The sequence below is a fragment of the Manacus vitellinus genome, unplaced genomic scaffold, assembly GCF_001715985.3.
Source record: "Manacus vitellinus isolate BGI_N305 unplaced genomic scaffold, ASM171598v3 scaffold_3_pilon, whole genome shotgun sequence".
In the NCBI taxonomy this organism is placed as follows: Eukaryota; Metazoa; Chordata; class Aves; order Passeriformes; family Pipridae; genus Manacus; species Manacus vitellinus.
In genome coordinates, this window is record NW_021940535.1 from 40,769,468 (window position 1) to 40,790,155 (window position 20,688).

Below are 20,688 nucleotides of genomic sequence, written 5' to 3' on the forward strand. Positions count from 1 at the left end.
TTATGTTGAAGGGTCAGACTCTGGTAGCCGTGAGGGATCAAGTGCCTCATAGTTCCTAGGAAACCACAAGACTTCTCTTTCTCTGTGAGTATGGCTACAGTGCATCAATAGCTGGGCTTTGAAGAGTTCTGTTGCTTGTGGTGATGATCTTATCCATATGAGTGGGCAAGGTAGCAATATGGTCTAACCTGCTTCATTCCTGGCAGTCAATCACTTCATCCCCTTTGTGCCTGGTAGTTCTGTAGTTGTTGTCATATCCTGGGATGTGCATTTATGGTTCTTACCCATACTTTATTGTGTTTGTTTCTTGTAGGAAGACTGCCTTTGGATTGTGAGCCCCTTGGACATGGTGATGCAGATGTACCTACAGGGTCAGGCCTGGATGGCTGAGATTTAAGGTAAGCCTTTGCTGAAAAATAGATGCAAATGTGAACCAAGAACTAAAGGTTGTTGTTTTTCTTATTTTTCCTTTTTCTTTTCCTGGAGTTGTTTCTATCAAACATTTAAAGAAGAATCTGTGTGTGCCTCCTAGTGTGTATTTAGCTTTAATAAAATGCAGTGACATAATAGTTAAGATCCCAGAGTAGACTTTAGGACCTTCAGAAAAGCTGACTGGTATTTAAATACCTAGGAGATGCTCGTGCAGCTTTAGGAAGAAATGTTATGCAGTAAGAAAGTGACAATCCGAGTTCCTGAAACTTCATCTCAGTATTCATTGAGAGGTAGCAAGCAGCTGAGATGGACCCCCTGTTCCAGCCTTTCTATCATTCATTCTTCCAACTGTTGTATAACAAAATAGCTTCAACCATTCTAGACTATGTACAATTTCTTCAAATGTAACATTTTAATTAGTTACAGATCTGTACTCTCTTTCATGTTACCCACTCTTAAAGATTGATTAGATATTTGCAGTTTAGATTTGATTCAGTTTTTCTCAGTTCTTGGATAAGGGAGAGCATTTCCCTGTGTGAACACAAACCAAAAGCAAAAGGTACCTTTTTGTGTGTGTGTTTGTGTAGCAGATTCTGTCTGTTCCACAAAGGCAGAGCTCCCATAACTTGTGGGATTAATCTTGCTCTTGGAGAACTGTGTAATTTTTGTTACTGGAGAGATGTGATTTCTTGGACATGATCAGCAAGGTCTCGCTGGTTTGTATCAGCATGATAGTATACAGGTGATCTATCTTTTAACTTTCCTAAAAGAAAATTGATGTCTAATTCTGATCATACTGCCCAGCAAGAGCTGTCATCCTGTTAGTTCTCTTGCTACATGTAGCCTATGTTTTTTCACAGAGGTATGGTAGACACCTTTTCAGTTGTTGCTACAGAATTATGTGAGAGCTGTGTTCTTTGCAACTTGTCACAGGTCCTGAAAGCTGTGAGAACGTGGTGGAAAGAGTGGAAGTTTGAATAAAAACTTCTTTTGCTGGTTTTAACACATTAGAAGAAAAGTGGGGGACTGGGACAGTTCTCGTTCTTACATTCACTAGAGAGCTTTGAAAAGTTGGAAGGGATTGCAGTAGAAAAGCAAAACATAACCTTGATAACTTGGATTATGGCAAAAAGGGAATTGAATCTTGACAATTCAGAATTAAAGCATTTGTATAAAGTCTCCTCCAAAAATGTTAGAGCAAGCACATTCACATCACATTTACTGGCTGCATGGTTTCTATGCAGTGAATAATTTAATGAAGGTGAGCAGAAGTAGCCTGTTCTTGCAATACTAATGCAGATATGTGAACAGTCATGGGAATTTAATTTTTTAAGGGTAATATGTACTTAACTTCTTTCAACAAAGACTCAAGTAAGTCAAGCCTCCAGAGAATTTCTTGCTGAACTTGTTTCTTTGTATATACCATCATAAAATGGTTGTAACCTTCAGAAGATGATGCTATTAGACCATGTGAATGAATATTCTGGCTGTATTTAAAAAAGAATCAACAACTAAAATGAAGTTTATTTTAGCAGACAGTTTATACAACTAGAGTTTGCTAACTGTACACAATTTACACACTTAAAGTGACGTAACTGGACGAGGTGTGATAACTAAGCCATGTGCTCTTTGGATATATAGTCTTCAGATGAACATATTCAAGTTTTTCCACAGCATCTTGCAATACTGTGCAGTATTTACTGTATCTGTAACTAGCTTATAATGTATGTTCATTAAGCAATTACATGGACTTCAGATTATCAGACTGTAAAATGATGGAAGAAAATTGATGATCTCTGGAGGTCATGACCCAGCTTTCTACTTCGTTGCTGGAGTTGCATCTGAGTAAGACTGAACAGTTGACTTTGCAGGCTGGAAAATGTGCAGGGTGCAATCAGATGAGTCACTTATACTCTCTTTTCATGTCATTCCAGTAGACACAGTTTATGACCAGGTATTTTGTTTTTTTAATTTACAGTGTTGGCTTTGCTAGCAGCATATCATTTATCATGTACTACTTGTACTGTGTAACTTCCACAAAGACAGCAAAGGCAAGGCTTCATGTGCAAGTTCATGTGCTATCTTGCTGGACACTTAAGCAGCCCTGCTTATATATAAAGAAACATGAAGTGTTCCTTCTAATACTGGTGTATTTTTAATTGCATAAATAACTCTTGCTGGCTAGTGTAGCTTGCAAAAACAGTGAACTGTTTAATTTATGCCATCTGGGATGGAAATGGAACGCTGGGGATGCCCAGTTTTATAAATCCCCTGTCAGTGCAGCAGTCTCCTTCAGGTTAATGTTCTTGCTAACCCCCCTGGAAACTTCATCCTCTCCCTTCTCAGGCTATAGGCAAAAGGATTTACTTCCTATTTATTTTTTCCATAAGATTGTTTCCCCCTACTGTGGTTTCAATTCAGCTGTTTTTTTTAAATACTTTGTAAACTGAATTATTAATGCTTGCACCATTTTAAAAAATAATGCCATGCAGTACCTGACAATCTCTTGCTGACCCAGCAGGTAAGGCTTTTTTTTTCTGTTTTGAGAACAGTTTACTTGAACTTTTGCACTTTACTGATACAGAACAGTAGTACTAGACTTCTTGCAAAAGCCAAGCTTACAGGGAATGTCATCCTGTCGAAAGTGGTTTGCTCTTACACAATATGCTTTTGTTAAAGTGTGTGTGTTTGGTATGGTTCCTGTTGTGCCTGTTATTCTCTGGCAATGTTACTTGTGTTCAGTTTACCTGAGAGTGGAAGTGTTAGTGTTGGAATAGCCTGGTGTTTTGTGCGGAGGGTCCAGGTCTTCAGTTCTGTTTAAAAGTCTATCAACTCTCTACCTTCTACCTTGTTGATAAGGACTGATCTTATGCTATTTTCTCCATACTATTCCTCTCAGACTTTAGGACTGCATTACTTTAAGGCATCCTCAAAACTTTGATTTTGACCCATCCAGGTCTGACACTTCTTTCTGTAATAAAGCTTTTGAGGAGGAGCTTGTCCACCTGGGTAATTTCTTCCTAATTTCCATTCAGTGAAAGCTTTTGGATTTGTTTCTAGGATTTGAATTACTTATGCCTCTTCCCAAAGCTTTTATTGCGGTGCCCTACTGAAAACATCAGAAATTTTCAACTTTAGGAATATGTTTCCCCCAAAACTGTAATAACTCAAGAGTGTTGTTGTAAAGCCATGCAAAGCAAGAGAGGGTCAAAAAATCTGAGAAGCAATGAAGTTGTAATGCTTTTGCTCATTTCTTTGAATTGTGGATTCTAACCTCATTAGTGGCTTCTAAAAACCTTGGTGTTCATGACTTGCAACTGATACCTTTTCTAAAAACAGAGGGAGGGAGGAGAGGGAGTACTCTGTTTATTTCAACAACCACAAGCAACACTTCCAAAATACACTTGTGGTTGTATCGCAGAGTTATGAATCTTAGGTTATCTAGTGGTGACTAACATGGTGAGACAGTAGCCTAATATGTCCAGGCTTTATTTAGAAAAGGTAATTCCTGTCGAAGACAACACCAGTGTTTCATTCACTGTTTGCTGAGTCCATAAGTACAGGTATCAAGTCTGTTGACAGTTCACGATGCCAAGATACAGCAGCTCTCCTTTCAGGGTCTGACTACAAGTTTTAAAGGATTTTGCAATACAGAAAGAAACAAATTCCTCTCCCCCTCCAGCTTCTCTCCTTCCAAATGCACTTTTTAGGTTGTTCTATGGTTTGATCAAAGTTAACAAGGGGTCATGATATCTCTGGATCAGGTAGGTTTTTCTCTTACCTTGTGGTGATTTTTTTAAACACTATTATCTCATCAGAGAGGTGGTTCACAAATAGATTGTAACAGCTTTCTAAATTCTTCAGCCCAAGCCTGGATTATACCAGTTGCTACATTTAGAGAATCCTACAGGTTAAGAAAAAAATTACTTTTTTTTCCTCACTGCAAGTTAAACCTGTAGAGTCTGTGTGTGCATCTTCAGTAAGGCAGGAATCTTCTACTGTTCTGCCTGTTTAAAAATAAAATGGAAGAGCAAATCCTCTCTGGCAAACTGGGAGTTCCTCGGTTTTTGGGTTATATACAGTTTGCATTGAAGATAAGCTGGTTTGGGGGGCATAGGCTTTGACAAAGAACATGTGGCTTTATTCCCATGAACAGACAATGCAGCTGAACTGGGGATTACTGAATACTGGGGAGTCCTCCCTGACTTGCCACCTTCTCATTGATTCAGAGTGCAGGGAATTGTTTGCCCCTGTGGCAATAACATCATTTTAATATTTGTCTGGTAGTGAAAGAATGAATGATATCTTCTCCCAGAAAGACAGAAAGTGTTTGTGTTGGTTTGGGGTTTTCTTTTAAAGTGTTGTTGGTTTTGGTGTTGGTTTTTTTTTTAAGATAAATAAAAAAATCTTCTGTGGGTCATTTTAGACTCTCAGAAACTTGAATGTGCTAAATGAGTATGTTTCCCTAGCTGAGCCAATAGGGATAGCCAGGCACAGGCAACACTTTTATCCCACGAAAGGGAGGAGGGGTGAATGAGCCAGAAGATATAAGCTGAAACAAAGCCATGCTGTCCTTCTGAGTCATTCGCATACAGTGGATGGGTAAGGCTTCCTGCTTCCTGGGACACAGAAGTGGGGTCATGATTCTAACAATGGACGTTGGTAAGTCACCTTTTATTAAATTTGTCTGTGGTTTTTTTTCTGGGAAGTCTCTCCTTCCCCTTCCCTCCCTAGCTGAAAAGAAGATATCTGTAAACTGGGAGGCTGAATGGTTAAATAAAAGAATGCTTAATCCAGACTTCGCATGCTGTGTGCACTTCACTGTGTGTTACACTGGTGTTATTTCTTGACTGTTACTCATCGAAGCATATATCCTCTCTTGCAAAGCAAGACCTTGGTATCAAAAGTGTGTCTGTTAATTTGTACTTCTATCTTCATTGGGACAGAACCTGTGGCTTGAGAAGTACATGATGTCTCACTCTCTTTGATAATAGATGTGGATAGTGTCTGGAAGATACCTGCTAGATCTTAGGCTTGTTGAAAAGAGTTAGTGGTGAACTAATGTATTGGCTGTGGCTTCCTCTACTCTGTGTTTACAGAAATTTTGTACTGGGGAGGAAGAGGGAAAAATTACTGCATTTCTGTGGTAGGCAGCTCTGCTTTATGTGCTTATAGCCAAGAAGTGTACGTGAAAAAGCACACACAGGATTTGGGTTTTTTTAAATTAGATACGAAAGTGAAATCTTTAACAGAGTTCCCTGTGTGATAGGGAGAATGAACGTAGAGTGGTTTCTATAAAAGAAACAAGCAATCCCAGTCCTGCTTCTTGAGAGGGGGTGTGTTTCCATGTCATAACTTGCATCCTTCAAATTCCACTGTAATAAAAGACCTTGGATTTTAAATGGTTATGGATAGGACATAAAGCACCAGTGGTTGTGCTCTGGCAGCATGCTCTCGGCTGCTCCTTCCCTTTACCAGCTGCAAGCATGCCTGCTGCATTTTTAAGAGGTCTGTTGAACTTTTGTCAGCAGTTGGTTCGGCTACTTTTTTTTCACCACAGTGCAGAAGCATAATGTGACATGTTCTGCAAGCTCTGTTCAAAGTGATAAACTTAGTCGGGTAGATCTTGCCAGTCTGTTTTATCTACTTGTCACATGCTGGGTTTACTCCATGCTAATGAAAAGCTCACTGTTCAGTTGGGCATATGCTGGGCCCTAAAGGGAAAAACTCTCTGTGCCTTCTTATGGCTCTTTAACTTTACCGAGACTTCCAGAAGGTGACCCAGCTGGGTTCTTCATGCACAATTTAGAGGAGATAGCAAACCACTTCATTTAACCCACTCACACCTAATTAAAGTTGTTTTGTTATCATCTGTGTAGCCAGTGACTCTTTTTGTGTTCCAGGTATGTTACAAGCTTTGCAAATCACTTAAAACCCAGGCCTTTAACTGAGATGATGAAATTTAACACAAGCTCTAAGAGGAGTAAGATGGTGCATGGCTGACAATTTTCCATTAAATGGAAGATGATTTTTTTATTAAGTGATTTTTTGGCCCTTCCTTTAGAGTCGCTTCTAGAGGAGCCAAATTTCAGGCCCTTGAAGCAGTTTGAATACCAGGAATTGGTGATCCTCTTCTACCCTTGCTTGAATAAGGATTGATGCCTAGATTGTAGATGTCATGCCATGTATTTTAGGAGGATGCCCTGGCACTGTTCAGAATTTACATACTTGTGGGAGATAGAGATAACAGGTTTTGCTCACAAGACATTTCTTCCCCTTTGAAGTACCAGAGTTCCTGTACTGCCCTGGAGTAATTGAACTCTTTGTTTTGGAGAGACTGGGAGGATGTTAATAATATATGGTTGAAAAAATACCTTTTATTTGCCTATAATTACATACTTGCATTGTGTGCTGTTTCTTTGCACTGTGAGGTGAACCATAAAGATAATGCTGCTCACCTGTGTTTCATTGGATCCAAGCCTGATTTTTTTCCCAGAACCATGTCACTGTACTGGTTTCTCCGGAACTACTGTGCTCTTGTAGTCCTAGTGGTAATTTTCAGTTATAACAACTTGTATGGTTAGTAAACATATATTTTGGAAGATCTTAATTCTGTAAGAATTCTTAAATTATAGTTCTTAGCTTCTTTGTGGGAAAATGGTTCTAACTACCTGAAAGGAAACATTGTAATTCAAGGATTTATAACAGGGAATTCTAGTACTTCACAAGTGTATTTAGGTTACAGAAAAAAATATGCAAGCAATGCCTTATGCCTCAGTCTGGGACGTGGATGGTGCCCTATGAAGTTTATCTGCTTAGTTTCACCCACCTTTTAAAGCTGTCCTTGCTGTTCTTGGAACAGTTTGCTTATTTCAATTTGTATGTTTGCATTACAAGTCAGGGCTGATAACTTCTTTTATATGGGCATAAAATACTTAAGCTGGTTTTTACAGAATAAAACTTCTTTTCCTTAAGATAATTGTAAGAATAGTTGTGCATTTGTTTCAAATATGTATTTAATGCATTTAATGCTGCTGCATTTGTCTTAGCACCTTCTAATTTCTGTCAGGAGGAGGACTAAAAATGTTTTGGATGGGGGGAGTAAAAAGGAGGGCTGCAAGACAGAGTTGACAGTATAATTGGATTTGAAGCAGCTACAGGCTGGGCTGTTGCAACAGCTGATTTGATCCTTCTGAGTTTCAAGAGCTATTTATGGTAGATTAGCTGTATCAAAGCTCTACTGTTCCAACCATAAAAGGTTGGTCCTCTGTGAAGTTGCCACACTGCATTTGGCTTAGTCCTCTGAGGTCGGAGAGCCTATAGCTTTTTATGTGGATAAATCCAGTGATGGATGGAAATACTAAAGGCAGATCAAGGAATAACACTGTTGAGGACTTCAGATGGCAGCGAACTCTTAAAAGGAGATTTTCACTAATAAATTTTTTGCTCTGATGTTTGGAATCAGCACTTGGATATAGCTCCTGCATATTTACTGCATTTGGTGAACGCATGCTTTTAGGAAAGCGCTGTTCTAAATTTATCTGACTTATCTGAATCATCTTGACTGCACATGTACTTGCCAGCCATGCATGTTGATATTTGGTAACTTTTGTGAAGTCACTTTTCTGTTTTCTAAGCGGGTGAGTGTTAGGTCCTTTGGAAAGAAATCTTAGCTAAAGTGAGTAACTTCTTTAAAACAAGAATTATTAAATACTTGGCTAAAGAGAGCTTCAGGCGATATCTGTAACTATTTTGAGAAGACTTTGATTCCTTTTGCTACATCCTTCTGTCCTCTGTGTAAAGGCAGACAAGTGGATTTTTTACAGGACTCTGAAGTAAGTAGCACCTTGTCCGGAGAGCTTGCACGCAGTCGCTCGAGTCACTCGTTTGAGAATATTCACAGCATTGTCAGGTCGAAATGCAAGTGGGTTTATTCCAGCCTGTGCATGCCAGCCCTTCAGCCTTCCTTAAGGCATTTTGTGTTTTTATTTTCGAGTTTTGCTTAGACGATGAGTTCATTCTGCTATGAATGGAAAGTCCTGTCACTGGTTGGTTTGTGTGATGTGTCTATTCTTTTTCAGTTTTAATATGTGAACCTTAGCCACAGTACTTCAAACGGCTATAAGAGCACTTATATAGCAACAAAAGTTTTCAGTAGTAATTTTCTCTTGTGTTTAAGAAGTTCTATAAACACCTGTGAATACTGTTGCATTGGATAACTCTGTTGTATTTTGAGACTTGGAGTGTTCCGAAGAAAGCTTCCTCCAACTTTCCATTCTCTTATTTTTAAACATTATCAGAACACCACAGGTGGCAGTTACTGGCACTATTTTACCTTCCTCTCCTGCAGCAGTATCCTTGCAGGCAGTTACTCGAGCCAGTTGTTTGAGAATATTCACAGTGTTGTCAGGTTGAAATGCAAGTGGGTTTATTCCAGCCTGTTAAAGGGGGGGAGTATAAGGGACAGGGGGATGGGAAGAAAAGTTTCCTTGCTTCAAGGATATCCCAGGTGCTATATTTTAATCTCCAGAAACAAGAACGGTGTCCTTGCCAAAAAAAATCTCAATTTCCCTTTCAGGAACTAGCAATTTAAGGCCATCTTCCATTTTCTATCGATTACAAATCTATATTTCTCTGTCAAATGTATCCAGAATTTTTATTCTGAATTCTATAAGCCTTTGTTTTAGCCCAGGGAATACCAGAAGACAGAACATATCTGGAGCATTACTGTTTAAAAACAACTGTATCAGTTTAGGGATGGGAATATTTTATTGGAATAACCAATAAAATATATATATTAAATTTTTCTCACACAGACTTTGTTAGATATACATTTAAATACTCACTTCTATCTGTGTATTTTATAGGAGATAGAATCAGTCTACCTGCAGAAGCAGTGAGGATGTGGAAGAAACTGCCTGATCAATATACTCCTTCAGACAGCTTCTTAATTTTTGTGTTGGATTAACAGATGTGTGCTTCAGTTTGATACCTGACTTTAAAATGTTTTTACATCATTTCCAGTAAAATTAGTATTTTTAAGAAGCATCCTTTTTTATGTGATCTGATTTTGTTTTCCTTTGCTAATTACATTTTAAAAAGCATGTTGCTATAAATTACTCCACCATTTTAACATGCCTGTTTTGTACCTGTTAACCTGTTTGAAGGTGTCAATGCCTTAAAAGCCTTAAAACCACAGAACCATCAGATATGGAAGTTAAATACCCCAGAGTGTGCAGAAGAGCAGGAATACACTGGTAGAGATCTTAACTTGCACTAACAGTATAATACAGGAAATATTTTGATTGATGAAAAGTAACAATATCTGCTCCTCTTCATGCAGCAAAGGCTTAAATGTAATGGAATAGGTAAATTTTCTTCCCCAGCTCAATTTAAGTGTTAATTCTACCTCATCCTGTGCTGTTTTGTCTTGATTGAATTGCTGAATTACATTTTTGGCAAAAATTTCCAGTAAGAAGAATTTCAGATTTTTCTGGGTATTATTCTGCAGGACTTTAGCTTGGTAGTTGACATTTCTTTGCTAAATTCTTTGATAATTTATATGGGATAAAGGTAGTGGGGATATGCAAGCAGTATTAATCTGTCTTTGGATTATGCCATTTTTATGCAGAGAAGAGACATTATAACTGTACACAGAGCTCCCCAAAACCATCTAGTTGAGGAACAGTAAAATGATAGTGCAGATTCCTTCTTCACAGTGAGTCAAGGTAGACTCGAAGAGGGTAGAGTTGAGCCATTTGTGGCCAAGACATTTCCAGACAGGTCAGAGGAGTCTTTTGCCAGTTTTCTGTGTGGAAAGTATATGTGTCTTATACATACTAACACATTATGAGCTGAGGTTTCTCTTTTGTGTAGGTTTATGTTGATGAAGTGGTTTGAAAGCTTTATATAGTCTTACTACATTTGTTTATGTGAAAGGATATTGAGAGTGTGTAGAATTTGTGGTTTGTGGTTTTGGGTTTTTTTTAAGTGCAACATTGTCATTTTACTTGCTTAGAACATGTTCAGAAGATCAGCTCTTGTCTATGAAACCTTTAATATGATGAACAGGGGAGAAATTGCACAAGCTTATTTAGTTTAAATTGTCATTGTTTGAGTTCATGTTTGTTCCCCAATGTGTTGGCTGTTGTGCATGGCAATTTCACTGCAGTTTTCAGGAGGCAAAAGTTTGCAGTAATAGGATGGCTGAGATTATTCCCTTAGTAGAGGCATTGTGATTCACAGTGTGTTTTCTTGCTGGATGCAAAGGCTTCTGTTTGTCCATGGAAAAGCCTCCGTTTGGCATAATGGAGGAGAATAGTGATCTTGCAAAGGAATTAGTGTGCACAATGGTCTCACCTTATTAGTTCCCTGGTTTTGCTGCTTTCCCAATTAGACACTTTAGGGTTAACAGACACATTGGAAGGTCGTGATTTTTAATAAGCAAAACATGTCCTACTTGGAGTCTGCCTTAAGCAGATAAGAATGCATTGGGTAACTGGTGATAAAAATGCTTCTGATGTCACTTATTCACGTGGTGGTGTGTTGAAGGGAGTCTTTCATTAGAGCGGGTACAACAACTATGCACAACAAATCTTTGCTGATTTATTTGGATTCAGTTGATGGAATGGTCTCTCTTTGCTCTAATGATGCCAGTTTTCAAAGTTTTAAAAAAAAAAAAATCTTTCAAAGATTAAAATAGTTTGAATTTCCAGACACATCTCTCTTCAGGTATACAAAAAAGCATAATGAAAAACTCAGACATTAACTATCATGTGTTGTAATAACTAAGGCTAGCTACATTTCTAAAGCAACTTGAGGCTCCATCATACCATTACAGAGGAAGTGTGCAATTTCCCAAAAGAACTCAGCTGTCTGACACTAAAAGATGCCATGCTGTTACTAGTGGTCTGTTACAAAGGAACTGCATTTAGGTGTTACTGCCAAAGTACTGTAAGAAGTTAATAATACTTCCGTGGAGTTAATGACTGCCAAATGTGCTCCTCGTGGCTTATACCTGTAAGACTCTTGGCAGTCAGCAAAGACCCACAGGATTTCATTCTTGCTTTGTTATATCAGCCTCAGATTTAAACAAAAATAATGTCTATTCCCCAAAATAAAACAAAGGTAGCACTGTCTCCTATTAGCTCGCTGCAGAAGGATGAAGGAGTGTGGATTAATGTTTCAGAACAGTTGCACCAAGTGTTCTAGAGAATATGCAAGTCATATGTGCTTTACATGTGACTTTTTCAATCTTACCCTTTCTGACAAGAAGCCCAGTTAAGGCTCAGAGACAGCTACAATAACTCTTTAACTCTTAGAAAATAATTGCCCCAACTGTTTATATTACCATGAAAAACAGACAGTATTTCAATGTATTTTCCATTAAGAGCCAACTGGCCCTGAAAGCAAGGTGAGATCCTACTGAAAGCAGCATTTCGGGCAGCTGTTGGCATTCCAGCGGTGACTAGGGTTGGTCAGGCTAACCATGTAGCCACAAGTTAGGTCTGGGAGTTAAGACCTGGGTTCGCTTGGCTTCAGTGTCAGTCATCGTAACACCTGCCTGGCTTCAGTTACAATAAAAAAAACTTGCCAGATTTTTTAACACAGGCAACTGGAGCGGAACAACTGACACAGCTGTTGCTCCAGCAGCACTAGATTTCACTTTTTATTCCCTTTCATTGTGAAGACAAGTAGCTGTTTTTTGCAGTGAGTAAAGCTAACCTTGAATTACATATTTTTTATTGTAGTCAAACATCCAGAGCATATAATTCGTTTGAAAAACAGACTTAAGGCTTCAGTGTTGATAACTAAGCAACTTGAAGCTGAGGCAAATAAAAGCTTATTGCATGCCTTAAAAACTCCAGAGTTAGTTTTTACTAACCCATTTCAAACAAAAAAACATATGCTAACTCCCTGAGTTGAACTCAGCAAAACCTGTGTGAATTGTACAAGTTGACTTTGAAAACATAGCTCAACCCCTGCCTCTTAATTCTGATCAGGTAGTAGGGTGTGGCTTTGCAAGTAAGGAAACTTTGCGTTTAGAGGTTGTGGTTCAGAATAAGAAACTTCATTTTATACCAGTAAGATTAACTCTGGTCTTTAAAGGCTGCATTACAGATGCAATACTAAATTCTTGGGTTGAAGTTTCCCATCTTTCCTACTTCCATTCCTTAAGTTATACTTTATAAAATAGCACAGAATATGTTTTGATTATAGAGCTCTACATGCTAAAATATTCTCTTTATCAGCACACAGATATGTAAAAGTGTGTTACAAATGTAACTGTGGCAGATGCAGTTTCGATATTGTCAGAATGAAGTATCAGTTTATATGTGGAATTCTTGGAAATTATTACTGTAGCTCTGCAAAAAATAAAAGACATTGCATTCTCAGTCAACCAGCTGTCCTGAGAATGAACAAAACCATTAGAAGGTTTTTTGTGGTCAGTTCTGCTTATCAGAATCCTCTAGAATTGTGTTTCAAGTTGCTACAGTTGTTTTGTACCTGAAACATAGTGAATTAGAACACCTCTGGAAGAAATATCTTCTGTTTGCAAAAATTGTATTTGGTGTGTGGACAACTTTGATTTTTTTTTTCCTTGTTGAAATTTCTAGAAAGGATAAGGGTCTTTTGGCTTATTCAGAGCAAGAAAGACTAACTGAACTAACCACTTATGCTGACAAAGGTAAGGTCAGTAATTTTATGAAATGACATGCAAATCTACCCTTGACATCTCCCGAGGATTTCGGAGGAGTATGGATCAGGCAGGTAGATGTGTATGTGTACATGTGTCTGTAAAGGCCAAATAGACTTACACAAACATATTGCCACTTTCAGCAGCTGTGAGTCATGCAGTGAAGAGCCAGGCAGGCCAACAGTGCTGGTGCCAGGAGGATTGGCATGTAGGAATCTGTGCCAAGTCTTCATCAGGCTCCTGATTGCCATGTGTATTTGAAGAGTGACCTGTCCAGATGGAGGTCTTGCAGAGGTGGGAATAGCATGTTTAAGCTGTAGAAAACCTGGCTGGGTTAAGTGCTTTGAGAAAATAGCAAGGACTTGTTTGTCTTGAAGTACATCAGAGCTCAAAAGGACAGATTTGATGATCTTGTGCTCACTTATAGCACGGTATGACAGATAAGAGATAAGTGTTGAGATCAGAGGAACTCTGGTAACTGAAAGAGTTTTGAAGTTAAAAAAGCTCCTGTATATGCAAATAGTTGGCATTTCTCTTCTGACTAGAGGCTGGAAGCCTTTGCTGATCAGTCATTAGGTGAAGTCACAACCCTTTATGTGTAAGAGCTATGTTTACGTGGGCACAGGAAAAGTTACCCATCCTGGCACTTACTCAGAGTGAGCCATAGAGGCTTAGATTTTCTAGTATTAATTGTGTTTCTGGCTATTTGGACTATGTATGTTTTCAGAGTACAAGGATTCATAAGGGTTAAGTCAAAGGAGAAAATACAGTGTCAACACACTTCTGTCCCACATTTTATTCTCTGAGCAAGTAATGTGTTCCAGGCATATAAACTAGGATTTATAGCAATTCCTAATTGCAGAAAAAAACATGAAATCATTGATAAGACTTTGTGTTCTTCATAGCTGCCCTACTTTAAGCAAGGGAGGTCAAGAGCAGCCTTGCTATTCACTTGCTTGTAGACTGGTGCTTAGGGTTGTCTTGGAGTGGGTAAGTTTCAAAATGAGGTCTCCTCATTTCTTTTGGAAATACATAAGCAATTGGATGCCATTTGGTGAGGCCAGTCCCATTCTTTCCTACTATTGTCAGGAATGATGGTTGCTATCCACCTATGTTAGACATTGCAGCACACCTACTGTATTGTGTTCCTGCAAATAATCAAGGCCAGGGCTACCAAGCTTGTTCTTCTGACTGCTTTAGGCAGCTAATCATTTGGATTGGCAGGTAGGAATAGTGGAAGTTGCTAGCTTGCTTTAAAATACCAGTTTAGGAATCCTTCCCACTCCCCTCTCCATTCTCAGTTTGCTCCAGAACCACTCTCTCCAGTAGTGTCAGTTGGCTACATGGTCACACAAATCAGGGAGCTGCTCTGTAGGAACTTTTTTCCAGTGTGGGTGCTGATTTAGTGGCGGTGGGAGAGTCAAGTTTTGAAAAGACCTGAGAGTGTGGGAATAAGAATGAAGGATAGGTGAGTAGGGAACACTGTGTTGGCTCTGGTTAGATGGCAGGAGAAGAGACAAAAGCTGGGAGCCCTGTGAGCTCTATGAGGTACCTCAGTGCTTTGCTTTCACCACATCAAGTGGGATGTCAACATTTAAATGTTTGTGACATGAGTTCTATCATACTGTGTTCATGATAGCCTCAGTTTGCTTGACTTAGAGGCTTAAGCAAACCATGGTAAGGCAGGTAGGACAATGTGTTATGCAACTGTTGTGCTAATATTCTTATGCAAAAGAGAATTACTCTTTTATTTTAAGACACTACATTGAATTTTGGACCAAGTCTATTGCTGTGTCTTCTAACCCAGGGTTAAAATTTCCCAGTGGTTTACTTTCCTCTGTGTCATGCTTCTGAAAGAGTGCCACAGGGACTTAAATCTGAACAGTCTTCTACTTGAAATTAGTTAGTTCTGCACTTTTCATTTGAGATATAAGTAAGTGTTTGTCTTGAATTACAAAAGCTAATAGACTGCCTATGCTGGGTTGTTTGGACTTCAGTAAAAACAGGTATAAGTAAAACTTATAATATAAACCATATATAAATATATAATATAAACCATAATTTTGATGGGCAGCTATGAAAAACTTCTGTTTGATATCACAGGAACTTTACAGCTTGATTGAAGGCAGCACAAAAGTAGCACGTTTCTGCTGAAACACTAAATATTTCTGATTTAAACCTAGGGCTAGTAGTTGAGTAAACTTTTATGAGTGACTTCCAATGCCTGTGATGATGTGAGACTGAATGCAGACAATGAAATGTCATGACAGCACAACTCCACAGAAGTTAATTGTCAGGAAAAAACTGACTTCACACACATTCTTCTCAGCAAACACTTCAGATAAATCACGGACTATTAGGCTTAGTTGCCCTGGCTTGTTCTTCCTGGTATTGCAAGTAGCCTTCCACAGCAAGCCTCTTGTTCTTTATGCTAGACTTTGGAGAGACAGAGAGAAGGCAAGAGTTAAGAGAGATCAAGGTTTAGGGACCAGGCTTTGAGACAAAAAGGTAGAGGTATTTTAAAGGGAAGCACTTAAAGAAGAGGAGCTCTCCCATGCTTTTGTTTCTACTGTCTTGATTGGATAAATGAGCTAGTTTAAACAGGATCTTCGGTCACCTCTCTGCTGGGAACAGACAGGGTTGATATGCTGGGATAATAGTCTAAGATTTAATCTGAGTATTGCATCATGGGATTACACCCTAGGAGGTGTAAATGTCTAGTTCTCAACATGACTTCACTTACATGACCTATACCCTTACAATGCCTCATTTGGTACCTTGGGGTATTTTACTCCTTATTTATATTTTTTGCTCTGTCTATGAAGCACAACCTACTGCTCAACCTCAGAGTCTAATGAATGCATTGAGTTGAAATGAGCTTCAGACTGATTAACATTTCTGAATTGCTTCTTTCTTGTGACATGCAACAATTAGTTGAATTAGCATATAATTTTTTGGTGTCTGTTGCTTCCACAAACACGGATTTTTGTGTTAAACACTTTCACTGTTGGCAGGGGAGCAAACTTAAGTGTGGCCCTTGCATATTCCTAGACTGGTGGGCTGAAACCTAACCGTGAAAGCCAGTGGAGCAGGGATGTGCCCTTCTGCCTGTAAAGGGATGCTCTACTGCAGCTCCTGCTGGGCAGACGTGTGTGAATCTTCCTGATACAGAGGAGTAATTTTGTCAGTTCACTGGGCGTTAAGTGTATTCAGTAGAGTACAGTAAAAAACAATGCAGTTGGTGGTACTGTTCCCATGGCCATCAAGCTGTACTCCCTGTGGGTGGTCCAGCAAAGCAGACAAGCTCAAAACGTTTGGAAATATTTACATAATTCAGGACCCTGAAGCTGGCCAACATGGCTGTATATCCTACAAGAGTAGCAGGTGCCAGAAAAAATTGGGCATTCAGCTTTATCCAGCCTATCATGTTTTTCTTTGTAGCTAAAAGTCCTTCCTTCAACCACCTGCCAAGTGTTGTAGCTGTTTAGCTTTAAGGGTTGACAGCTACCCAAACCTGGTTTTGTTGCAGGCCAGAGATTTAACTTACAAACCACTAAAAATAAATATATAAGGGGGGGGGGGTGATGGTGGTAGTAGAGTTTTGCAGGGCAGACTTAGTTCAGATTTTTTTCACCTCCTTTTGGAGCGCTTAGCAAAGCAGAAATCAAGCTTTTGGCTCAGGGGTTCTTGAAATAAATTATTTTAACCTGTTGTTTTTTAAAATAATCATAATAATTAAAAGAACCATTCAGCTTCTAAAGGAGATCCCATAATAGTGAAAGGTCCCCCTTCCCCCTCCACCACAAAGAATCTCTCCTAGTTAGGGCAAACAGGCATCTTGTGACTTTTACAATAGGTCTATGTGTTCTGAAGACCTAGCATAAATAATTCCTCCTCAAAGAAGGCTGAGAAAGGAAAAAACAAGGCCAAATAGGCTGGTTTCTCCACAAAAACAAGGCAGAAATAGTGTAATTCCACCACAGTGATGTGTACTTGCTGTACCCTGACCAGTGAGTGTCCAGGACTGCCTGTAGTGCAAGGCTTTTCCCCAGGTTTTGATAAGAATTTACAATAGTCTTCCCAAACACCAGTCTCTGACCAAAGCTGTGACCTAAGAGCTAGAGGAAGCATCAAGTGAAAAATTGCAAGTGATGATGTTGTATAAAGCCATTTTATTTATGGTACTTCAGACTTGATGGACTGGCCAATAGGCCATTGTATCAGTCACAATTTTAGCCTTTCCTTTTTTAAAACAGGATCATGATTACAACCTTCAGGACTTCTGACCTTTCTTCTTCACTGTCTGAGTTGCTGGTCTCTAATTTCTCTTCCCTTTCCCTGCAAGGATTATACCCTTTTTATTACTTAAGTTATTCTTTATTTGCATTTCTCTCCTCCTTTATTCCTGCTGAGTAATCTACAGGTTCTCTTTGGAGACACCTCTTTAAATATTATGTGTGTCTAATGGTACTCTTGGTAATTACTTTTCCAAATATTTCCAAATATCAAGTTTTTCATTGCTTGGTAAATATTTAGAGCAGAAACAGAAACCAGAACCTTGGAATGCTCATTTATGACAGATAACTCTTATCTTGTTTGTTCTGAAGCAGTGGTGATGAGGGGAAAATCACACAATTGCATCAATTATTCTAAGGTAAGGTTTGACAATAACTTCAGAAAGTTCTATTTAAATTCATTTTGTTAGGAAATGACAAAAGTATTTCTGAGCTTTGTTGAGCTGCCTCTCTGCTGACAAAGGAGAAACATAGCTAAGGAATAGATAGGAGAAATGACACATACTATTTGACTTTCTAGTTTTGCTTTCCAGTTTGCATGAATATTAGGAGGAAGCTCGTTGCATAATACACACCTGTCTTAATACATTTAATGTAGCCTTAAATTTAATATTCCTTACAAACCGTGCTCTAAATATTTGTTGCCCAATTCAAGTTCGTAAGAGCTTTTGATCTACCTGCACTATGGACTTTACTGAGCTCTCCTTTGAGAACTGGAGATGCTTTATATCTGAAAAAGGTTGGGTCACATGTCTGTGACATACAGTAATGTCCAAACCAGTGGTCTAAAACTGCAGCATTGTCACAGTTCAAAAAAAAAAAAATAAACTGTCAAAGAAATTATACATTTTGGTACCGAAGAACTGTTTATGCCTCTTGGTAATGGAATAACATGTCACAAACTTTATTTAGGTGTTGCAGTGTGGCAGTTCAGTCTGACTTGTAGTACTTGATGGAGCAAGCTGACTGTGAGGAATAATTGTCTGTACCACTCTTTGTGGTTTGGGCAACTCTTCTCTTGCACAGGAGCAGTCTTTGAAGGGCTGGTTGTCGCGTGCTTGGCTTGTAATTGCAGTGGCATGTAGGAGGAGAGAAACAGGAGGAGATAAGGGAGAAACAAGTTTAGTAGCCTGGAACCAATGAGGCCTGTGAAGAAGCATCATGTCCAGCAGAGGGATTAATAGACATCCTTAGCACTTGGATGTCTGCTGTGTTAGGTAATCTCTATGAAATTACCTAGATGGTTGGATCAGCTGCAGGCTTGGTTCACTTCCTGACTTGTAATAAATATGCTAAGGAAGAAGCAGAAATAATGGAACCTGTTTGGGCACTGACATGCCACTGAGTTTTCATAAATCCCTGGAAGTATAATGCTGGCAAATGAATATTCATAAACCAGGCTATTAAAATTTTTAAGAAACCTTGAGGGGATGATGATGTTAGATTCCAGAGTTAATTACAGAGATGGTAAAATTCTTGGCTAACTAGGCCGAACATACCTCACAATAGTTTTTACACAACAGAACAATCAGAGGGAGCCACAGTGTTGGATATAGGTTCCGAATCTCTTAATATATTCCCTGAACTGAAAGTCTAGCAGTATAGAGAAGAGGAAGTATTTACATCCAGCTACTGTGGAAATAAATCACCTTCTAGTAGTTGAGTTGCCAGTCATTTCTTTTGAGCTTATTTTTGTCACTGAATTGGTTACAGTTTCTGGCTTACTTGTGGTAAAGTGCCCTGCTTGGCTGGGAAGCATGTGGTGGCTCTCTCAAAAATTGCCAGTTGTTAAATGCAATCTGTAGTGTTCACTAGACTTATTACAGGGAATACTAATACTTCTGTAACTTTACTTACTCAAGGTAGCAATCAGTTTTAAGGATTGTTGGTTTGTTTTAACAGTCTCTTTTCCTCTCAAAAGAGTTATGAAAAATGTCTGATTTCAGTTCTGTAGGATAGTGGTATTTTGTAATGTTTTCGGAACTGATGAGGGTTTGGAGAGAGCTACTGAGGTCACAGTTCTAATCCCACTTGGAAGAAACAAATTGAAAATTTTTAACTTTTGTTGATGGTCAGCATATTCTTATTTCTGCTATGCCATTTTTTCCACAGTATTGATTAAAACTTTGAGAGAAATGCCGAAGCCAACCTGTCATACATGTCCTTGTAGTGGCACAATGCGCAAAACTGCTGAACAGGATTATAGCTACCCTGGACTCAGGGGTAGTTAAAGTTCTAAATTATAGGATCTTAGTGAAATTAATGTTTCTGTTCCACCTCTAATAATATTTCCTTTCTTAAATATAAAGGGTTAAAAGGAAGAACACATTACTGTGTTTCTTGAATCGAAATCTGTACGACAGGACCCTTTTAATGGCACAATCCATAGGAGGAAGAGGAACAAAATAATATTTGTCATTTTTTTTAGATGTGATATGAAGTTAAAATCTAAACCAAACTAGTTATTTGTTTTGGTCATGGAACAGGAACAGCTGCTCACTCCCTTTATTATGCCAGAGCAAGGAACACAAATAGTATAAACACAGATGAAGCAGTTCTTGAATCCCAGCAAAAAGCCTGAAAACAACCACGAATGTCAAAACATGCTAAATAGGATTCTGAAGGTTTGGGAAGATTTAGAAAATCATTCCAACTTGCCTTGAAATTGAAATCTTTCTTCTTAAGAGGCAGCTCTTCAGCAGTCAGTAAGTCTAACAGAGATGCTATGTGACCATGAAAATGCAAAGTCTTAAATTTTGAAATATACTTTATCAGAAATAATACTTCCAAGAGCTCTCATCAGTTTGAGGAGTGCAACAGGAACTCACTACTGGTCAAGTGAGTTGTGCTGCAATTTTGAGAGAAGGAAAATCACTTATTAACCTCAGCTTTCAGCAGCCCTTGTTGTAGGGTGACTAAAGACGCAGTGTCTGCTTTTGGGGGTAAAACATAGGCTGCTCCTTTGACAGAGGTCTTCAGAGTCCTCTGAGAGGAAAGTATATTTATCACTTGCCTAGTCCTGAAGTTTGCATGATTAAGTAAGAATTCCACACTTACTGCTCAGTCTTGAGCCCTTTTACTACAAGAGGGACGTGTACCACAGAAACTCTCCTGCTCACCTTCTTCCTGCTGACCATGCTTTAACAGTGTGGCCTCTCTACATAAGATCAGGCAGGAAGAATAAAAATATACATCTGCAAGATATATTTTATGATGGAAAACAAAGTTTAAGACTGTTCTGGATGAGAGGCTTTTGAATGTTAC

At 38.8% G+C, this 20,688-nt stretch overlaps 1 protein-coding gene across 2 annotated transcripts in view; it reads left to right on the plus strand.

The window, feature by feature from the left end:
- The first annotated feature begins 313 nt into the window (after window positions 1-313).
- SVIL (supervillin) overlaps window positions 314-20,688 on the plus strand; it is a 108,100-nt gene continuing 87,725 nt past the window's right edge. The window contains exon 1 of one of the 2 annotated variants that reach the window (XM_018075312.3): window positions 314-398. The gene's annotated coding sequence lies outside the window, so the exon portion shown is untranslated. Of the gene's footprint in view, window positions 399-7,666; window positions 8,268-20,688 lie in introns of those variants that run through there. The other variant, XM_018075311.3, reaches the window with a different exon arrangement.